This window comes from Zea mays, chromosome 1, assembly GCF_902167145.1.
Source record: "Zea mays cultivar B73 chromosome 1, Zm-B73-REFERENCE-NAM-5.0, whole genome shotgun sequence".
Classification (NCBI taxonomy): domain Eukaryota; kingdom Viridiplantae; phylum Streptophyta; class Magnoliopsida; order Poales; family Poaceae; genus Zea; species Zea mays.
Window position 1 is genome coordinate 284,826,751 of NC_050096.1, and position 8,690 is coordinate 284,835,440.

Here is an 8,690-nt window from a genome sequence, read left to right on the forward strand (position 1 = left end):
TCCGTCTCTAGATCTAATCTAGTAAAGGTAAATCCCTCCACCTCTCCGTTCTCCGGTGGACAGGGAAATGTGCCCTTGGGCCATTTCTAGTATATTTTGGTGATTAAGTGTCCAACACATATTAAGTGGGTTATTATATGTCAAATGATGAATGAAGTGCAAATGAGCAAGAAGGTATGTTTCTAAGACTTAGTACATTGATTTGGGTACTAATGTATTGTATCTAAGTGATAGAAACAAAAGAAAAAGGATTGGAAAAGAGTTGGCTGTGTACAGCCAACTGCTGCTCGGTCTGGGTGCACCGGACAGTGTCCGGTGGCGCACCGGACAGTGTCTGGTGTGCCAGACTGGCTTCCGGCGAACTGACCGCTCTCGGGAAAACTTCGGCGGTGTACGACTATAATTCATCAGACTGTCCGGTGGTGCACCGGACTGTCTGGTGAGCCAACGTCCGCCAGCGCAACGGTCGACCGCCAAATCCACGGGCGACGCGTGGCCCGCTCCAACGGTCGGCTGGGGGCACCGGACTGTCCGGTGTGCACCGGACAGTGTCCGGTGCGCCAACCATCCCGAAGTTGCAACGGTCGACTGCGCCAGGAATGGAAGGAAATCGTGCACCGGACATGAACAGTGACTGTCCGGTGGCACACCGGACTGTCCGGTGCGCCACCCGACAGAAGGCAAGATTAGCCTTCCAAGAATGCCTCCAACGGCTCCTAGCTGCCTTGGGGCTATAAAAGGGACCCCTAGGTGCATGAAGGAGATAACCAAGCATTCACTAAGAAATTCTAAGTCTCCACACTCCGTCTCCACGCATTTGATTGACCGTGTTAGTGATTTGAGCTCTGTTCTAGATGTGAACTCTCTGTGCTTCATTTGAGCTCAAGCCTTGGCTTGTGTGCGTGCGTTGTGCTGCGGATTTGTGTGTGTTGCTCCCAACCTTACTCTTGTGTTTTCATTGTGATCTTTGTTGTAAGGGCGAGAGGCTCCAAATTGTGGAGATTCCTCACAAACGGGAAAATATATAAGCAAAGAAAAGCCGTGGTATTCAAGTTGATCTTTGGATCACTTGAAATGGGTTGAGTGCAACCCTCGTCCATTGGGACGCCACAACGTGGAAGTAGGCAAGTGTTATACTTGGTCGAACCACGAGAAAAATCACTTTGTCTCTTGTGTTGTCTCTCTTTGTGATTTACAAGAGATCCTCTATAGCTACTTGGTTCTTTTGAGTACTAACACCTTTATAACCAAGTTTTGTGGCTATTAGTTGTGGAATTTTACAGGATCACCTATTCACCCCCCTCTAGGTGCTCTCAAGCCGGCTGCCTGTTTGGCATCTATGTCGTGTGTTTGTGCTCATTTAGTCTCTCTGTTCTTCTATCCGGCTATGTGTCCCTAGATCTACCATCGTCGGTGCACTGGTGTGTGATGTCTCGGTCTCCTCCGTCTCTAGATCTACTCCCTAAATGTTATTCCTGGTAATCACCGATGGAACTGGTGCTCCGGCCAAGGTATGATCTGCAAACCCTAATAACCTTTGTCTCTATCACCTCTACTCCCCTAATCCCCTTTGTCCTAATGTAATCACAAGCCATGAGGGACCTGGTGTCGTCGATGGAGCGTCGGTATGATCCGACCTCCATTAACAATGAACTGGTGTTGATTGTTCAAGTCCCAGACGATGTGTACGACGTGCACGATGGTCTGGATGATCACTTTTGTGCTACTGCCCCTACCCCTACCATCAACCTTGGCGATGACAGTGTCGTCGTCGAGGGCGCGACTCCCCTATATGGCAGTAGTGCTGCTACTGCGACTGCCTCCACTATAGCAAGCATAGGTAGGAAGAGAAAATGCACATCCGATGTCTGGGAGGACATGGATAAGATTTTTTCCACTAAAAATGATGTGGAGGTAAGAGTAGGAGCTAGATGTCATTTCCGCAAGAAAGAACTTCATGCACGTTCTACCATTGGCATTGGCCATTTGGCTCGGCACATGAAAAAATGCAAAACGGCTCCATGGTCGCACTGGGAACCAGTCTATGATTAGATACAATGTCGATGGTAGTGTTTTTCATTGGGAATATAGTGTTGAAGTTGCTCATGTTCAGTTATGTCGTTTGATTGCTATATTAGACCTTCCATTATCCTTTGTTGATTGTGATGCATTCGATGACTATACTAAAACTGCCCATAACTAGACATTGCAATGTTTCTAGGCAAACTACAACTAGAGATATGAAAAAGTACTTTACAGAAATACATGCTATAGTTGCCAAAAAACAAAGTCTATTACTTCTGTTGCTTTAACATCTGATATCTATAGTAGCAATGTGTCACACCCGGGATTTGGAGCACCAAGACCCGGGCGCGAACATAATCACCAGGTGTGCTGGGACCAAGTCTCACACATATGATGATTCATGGCACAGGATCGAATGTCACATCTTTACTACATAACAGGAGTTCTATACAAAATAAATAAATAATTACATTATAAGGAGACAACGGTCCAGCAACCCAAAGTTGACTGGGAGACGATGACCTAGATCTCTCACGAACTCATCGTAGCATCCTCCTTGCGCCTCATCCTTCGGTACCTGTTCTTGACCTGTGGGGGGGTGTGAGACAGCAAGAGTGAGCTCACATACGTTCATCGCTCAACAAGTTGTGGGGAATAATGTGCATGAACTCGCCAAAGGTGAGAGCTCACGTGAAGTGTAAGGCTTACCAAAGAGGATGGTTAGAGCTGAGCATTGCTTTTAAAGTTGGTCAAAATTTTATTAGCAGTTACTAAGTATAAGTAAATACCAACCCAATTAAGTAGTAGAACAAAAGTAACATCATCACCTGCGATGCAATGCATATGACAAATTGAATTTAGTTCCATAAATTAATCATCAGAGAGTCCTGAGCTGCTCATGACCGTGAGCTCGGCTAGTATACCAGTTTTACACTCTGCAGAGGTTGTACCCTTTACCCATAAGTCATGTTACCCGTCTGCCAAGGGATCGCGACTTCCCATACACCTCTACCGAGGAGGCGAGGCAGGGTAACACTATGAGGCCTTTACAAAGTTCCACTAGCTTCAGAAAACCCGCTACAGTTTATAGGAAGCTCCAATGCAGGGTTCTTGCCTGACCGCCATCGCAGCAAAATCAACCAAGGACCTCCCTACACTGACCACTCCCCTACTGCCCTTGCCCCTTTCGGGTAAGGTAGTCCTCCACTAGCTTTCCTAATTAATCAGCCAAGGGCGTCCATAAACCCTTGTGGTGGCACGTGTTTCTCAAGTTAAGCTCTATGTTCCAATTAACATTAATGATCTTGACATGAACATAAATAAAATAACGAAATAACTGGAACATAGATATGATAAATAATTATCCCAAATCTATGTAAAGCAATAGCAAACTACCCAAGTGATTCAAGGGTAAACAAGGTAATGAGATAAACAATCTAGGGTAACCTATTGGGTCCCATCAAAATTAACCTATGCATGAATAAATGATATTAAAGAACATTATTGGGTAAAAAGTGGTCAAGGGCACAACTTGCCTGGGACTTGAGATTACAGGTACCAACTTGCTCTTCAGGTGCCTCGTGACCTCACGCTAAACGTAGCAATACAAACAAACATGTATAGGCAAAATTAACATCACACCAATCATAAGAATAAAATAAATATTAATAATCTACATAATTATATAAACATGAATCATTAATTTTGGAGTTATAAATTTTAAGCTATGAATTTCTGAAGGTTTTATGTGTTTTGCACAAGCTTAAATAGGATATAAATTTTATTGTGATATTCATGTCAAAACAGTGGTACTAAATGATAAACAATAATATTACAAAATTATAGGAATTGGAATGGATTAATTTGGACTTCATATGAAGTTTTATATGAATTAAACAAATTCTGCATTTATTTATGCATTAAAAATCAATTTCTATTTTCTTTTAATGGATTTTCTAATCTTCTGGACTGGGCGTCAATTACAGGAAAGCGCAGGGGCTAACGCATAAGAAATTCTAAGACACATAGCGCTACTGTGTGGACTGCGGGTTGGTTTATATAAATTTCAGGGACTCTTTAGCAAAGTTGTAGCGCCGAAGGGGTACGGGCGCAAGAGATCCATTGGATCACGATCTAACGGCTAGAGATAGATTATAAAGCGGTACGCGATATTAGCCGCAGGATCAATCACAGACGCTTCAGATTTATTTTGCTGAGATCTATTTCCGAGCGCCCGATCCCGATCAAACGGCCCAGGCGCGATCCACCGAAACGGTATGCTTGATCAAATCTGAACCGTTCATCGGCCAATCCACGACCCTCAGTGCCTCTCTCTAACTTCTAATCTCAACCCTTCACCAGCATACCAACGCACACCCTTCTCCCCCAATTCTCGCAGCTAAGCACGGCGGCGCACAGACCTCCAGCGGTGGCGCCATCACCGGCGCGACGTAGTACCGCGCCCCAATGCGCAAATCGCCACGCCGACCAACACCATGCGAACAGAAGCTCAGAACGAACTAGTTGAGGGCTAATTTACCTCAGATCTGGGTGGTGGTAGAGCTCCGCGGCGGATTCCCACCATGGACCCGACGTCGCTGTTGTCCAAATTCACGCGCGACGGAGCCAATCTCCTCCATGGAGCAGCAAGTCGCCTCTCCCCCGCTAATGCAGAACACAATGCCGTACCTGTGCACCGCGGCGAGCACGACCCACGACCAGAGCGCCGAAACGGAGGTCGACGAAGAGCGGCGGGCTGGCACAGAGGTGGCCGAGGAGCATGTGGCCGAGGGGACATCAAGAGGTGGAAGAGCGCGGCACCGACACCGTCGTTGCGGGAGAGCGCGACGAGCACGTCCTTAGAGCCCACAACATCGCAAAGGACGGCGGCGCGGGCGAGATTCTCAGGCGCAGACTCGAGGCGAAGGCGGAGCTCGTGCAACGAGTGGGGGAACGCCAGGTCGGCGGAGAGAAGGGCACGATATTATGTGGTTTCCGGAGTCCGCACCTGGCAGCCAGCTGGTGGACCGGTGGTTGCAACGGAACCCGATTCCCCGGGAGACCGATACGGCGCTCACAACCATCCGAGAAGATCTACAGCAACCACGGTGTAGGAGAATGACAAGGGGACCCCATCTGATAGCGTCGGAAAACAAAGAAAGGGAGCGCGCGCTTTGACTGGAGAGTGGGGGCGGCCTGGCAGAGGAAATGTGAGCGGGCTGACGCGCGGACCCCACGAAACAGTGCCAGACGCGAGCGCGCTGTCGCAGATGGGCAGGGCGCGCGTGAGGTGGAAGAAGTGGGCCGAATTGTGAGGTTGCGGCCCAACAGCGGGTTTTATTTTCTCTTTTTTTCTTTTCTATTTCCATTTCTATTTCTCTCATTTCCAAATTCAATTTGAATTACAAATTTTGAATTCAAACTTGTGCCAAATTTATTTTCAAATCATATTGTGAAATTAAAATACACATTTTGGAAATATAGTTATATTATTTATATTTTTATATCATTTCTCTTCTTCTCATCTTCAAAACCCCTATTTTTAGTTTAGGGTTTGATTTAACTTCTAGTATTTATTATCTTATTATCCTTATTATTTTATTAATGCACAAACATATAAACTCCAACATGATGCATTTTTTTTATCATTTGTTTGAATTAAATCTCTAAATTTTGTGTATGCTCTTTTTATGATGCAAATGAGGCACATAAAATTGAGGAGATCTCTCTATTATTCTTTGTATACAATTTTGAGTATTACAAATCCTACCCCCTTAACAGAAATCTCGTCCTCGAGATTTGTAAGGAAAGGGTGTATATTCATATTGTCTCAACACATATGCACAAACAAAATCTCAGCATGATGCATACTTTATTAACAACACGTGGGGTCAATTAGACCTTATTATTCCTCCTGAAAAAGTATCATACCATTTACTAACTAAAGTAACATGAAGATCTTACAAATAGTAGTAATTTATATATATGTCTATGTAGCTTGGTGGAGCTGGTGGTTAGGAAAGCATGGGTGTATATATGTATGCCCACTTTATTATGTAGAATAGAAGATGCCTTTAAAGCATAGATAGGTTTGGGCAAGAAAGGGTAGGGTAAGGAAATAGTCCATCCAAGATTGTGGATCTTGATTACTTTGAAGATCTGGCTTGAATCTTATCCTTCCTTGATTTGATGAGGTCGATCATCTTCGATCTTCGTTCTTGAAGTTGTTATCCGAATTTGGGACATGTAGTTAAGGTAGATTCTTAGGTAAACAAAATAGGTTAATAGGTAGTTTTGAGTTAAATAAGCTTAAGCAGAGTCGGTCTTATTGTTTTGCTTATAGATTGGTTGGATAAGTTATGCAACCTGTCATATCGGTCAAGCTGGTGTTATCATAACTAGGGATATAGTTGAGATAGGTGTGGGTACTAGGGGTAGGTAGATTGAACAGAGTTTTTCTTCGCTTGTAAGATAAATGGGTTGGGCAACCTATAATATAGGCTGGGTCGTGGTTTCTCGGACAAGTTGGTCTAAGACACCAATTCAGATTTAAAAACCATTTATCGGAATATGGTTTAGTTAATACTTGTAACATAGATTAGACCATATTAGATTAGGTAGGGTCTACTTATTTTATTTTGGAATAGATCATGTTTGTTACAATGTCATGAGATAAGCAAAGTGGTTGGGGACAAGTATGCTCATTAGGACAAGATGAGTCTGTAAGAATAAGATAAAATCTTTTGAGTTTAGTTAGATCTATTAGGGTAAGATAGAATCTTTTCGAGATAAGATGGATCTTGTTAAGATAAGAAAGAATCTTCTAGGACAAGAGAGAATATGTTAAGATAAAATGGGTCTATTAAGATAATAAAATGGGTTGTTGGGGACTTGTTCTCAAATGCTATGGGTTAAGAACAAGGCAACACAGAAATTGTTAAATGATAAAATCCTTCGTCCTTCGAAGCATTATTTCCCTTAGGATATAATGATTTTCGGACGAAGGTTATGAAGGGCGCACCTTCATAAGCATAACATACTATGATGAAGAATGAATCATATGATATATAAAGAATAACATAAACAATTGTATGTTACTATCAACTTATCTCTACATTATTATTATGAATAAATAGAAATGACATCAGATTACAAATGTACCTTCGGCTTGGAAGGAGATGAAAATACAAGTGTGGCGCAAAAGCAAATGCCAAGTCAGCGTGAACAGTACGGGGGTACTGTTCACCTATTTATAGACACGGGACACAGCCCATACAAAATTACATTCATGTCCTTTACATTTGGTAATAATTCTATAGTAATCCACCGAGGTCTGAATAGCCTTTTCATCTTTAAGTCGGTTTCATTTTCTGCTACCACGCCGAAGCTTTCCCGCTCACATCTTCGGCGCTGTATCAACCTTCGTATTATCTTGGGCTTCTCCTACTGTGATATCGACTCGAGTCCGAAGATACCTGTTCACATATTATGCTCCAGAAATACTGTTAAATCCTGTTTTTGAGGACCTTCGTAAGCCGAAGGCCCCCAACAGTAGCCCCTCGCAATATTAATTTGCTTGAAATAATAAATTTAGATTGCGACATGGACGAAGGCTTTAAGCCGAAGGTCCGAAAAAACACCTTCCCTTTGCTAGAATAGCAACATTCGCTGACAGGCGGGGTCTTTCAATTTTCGACGCACTGGGCGTATAAATAAGATCATACCGTAAGCTCATTTGACACGCTCTCCTGCCATCTGCTCCCGCTCACTCAATTTTTAGCTCTTGCGCACCAAGATTTGCTTAGCTTTTAAGTTTTGAAGCTTCGGCATCGAAAACAATTTTTTAGTGTTTCCGAAGATGTCTGAAGATAAGAAGGATGCTGCCGAGATGAAACTGAGTCTCGATGAAGAGAAGAATATGGGGTTTCTTATAGCAATGTCGAAGACTAATACAGAAAAAATCACCAAAGATATTTTAGAAGGTTTGTCTGAAGATACTGGTGACAGTGACAGTTATGATGTGGATAGTGGTGGTGAAGACTCCGAAGATCACCCTTGGCGACCAAGCCATGCGGTTTTCGGCAAATCAAGTATCAAAGAAAATCATCTTGTCAACATGAGAGGAAGGTATTTCCGGGACTTGTCCGTTGTTAGGGCCGACGAAGGAGAAAAGACTTGTCCGAACCCTGAAGAAAATGAAGTCGTAGTGTACCGAAGCTTTTTGAAAGCTGGACTTAGATTTCCCCTGAGCAACTTTGTCGTAAAGGTGCTGAAAATATTCGAAGTGTATCTTCACCAACTTACCCCCGAAGCAATCATAAGGCTGAATATCTTCGTGTGGGCCGTGAGAAGCCAAGGTCTGGAGCCTGATGCGAAAAGTTTCTGCAATATACACGAATTATCATACGAGACAAAACCTTGGGGTAAGGAACAATATCACAATAATTTTGGCTGCTACAGTTTCGTTTCTCGGTCTGGGTCAAGCTGTCCCGTGCCAACCTTTCGGAAGAGATGGCCCGGCGACTGGATGACAGAATGGTTTTATGTGAAGAATGACCTGACAGTACGGGAAGATATCAAAGGTATAATTATGCGCCCTATTTGGCAAAGCTTCGGCCTGCGGAGGCCGAAGGTTGAAATGAATGAAGCTGCCGAAGAATGCCAGA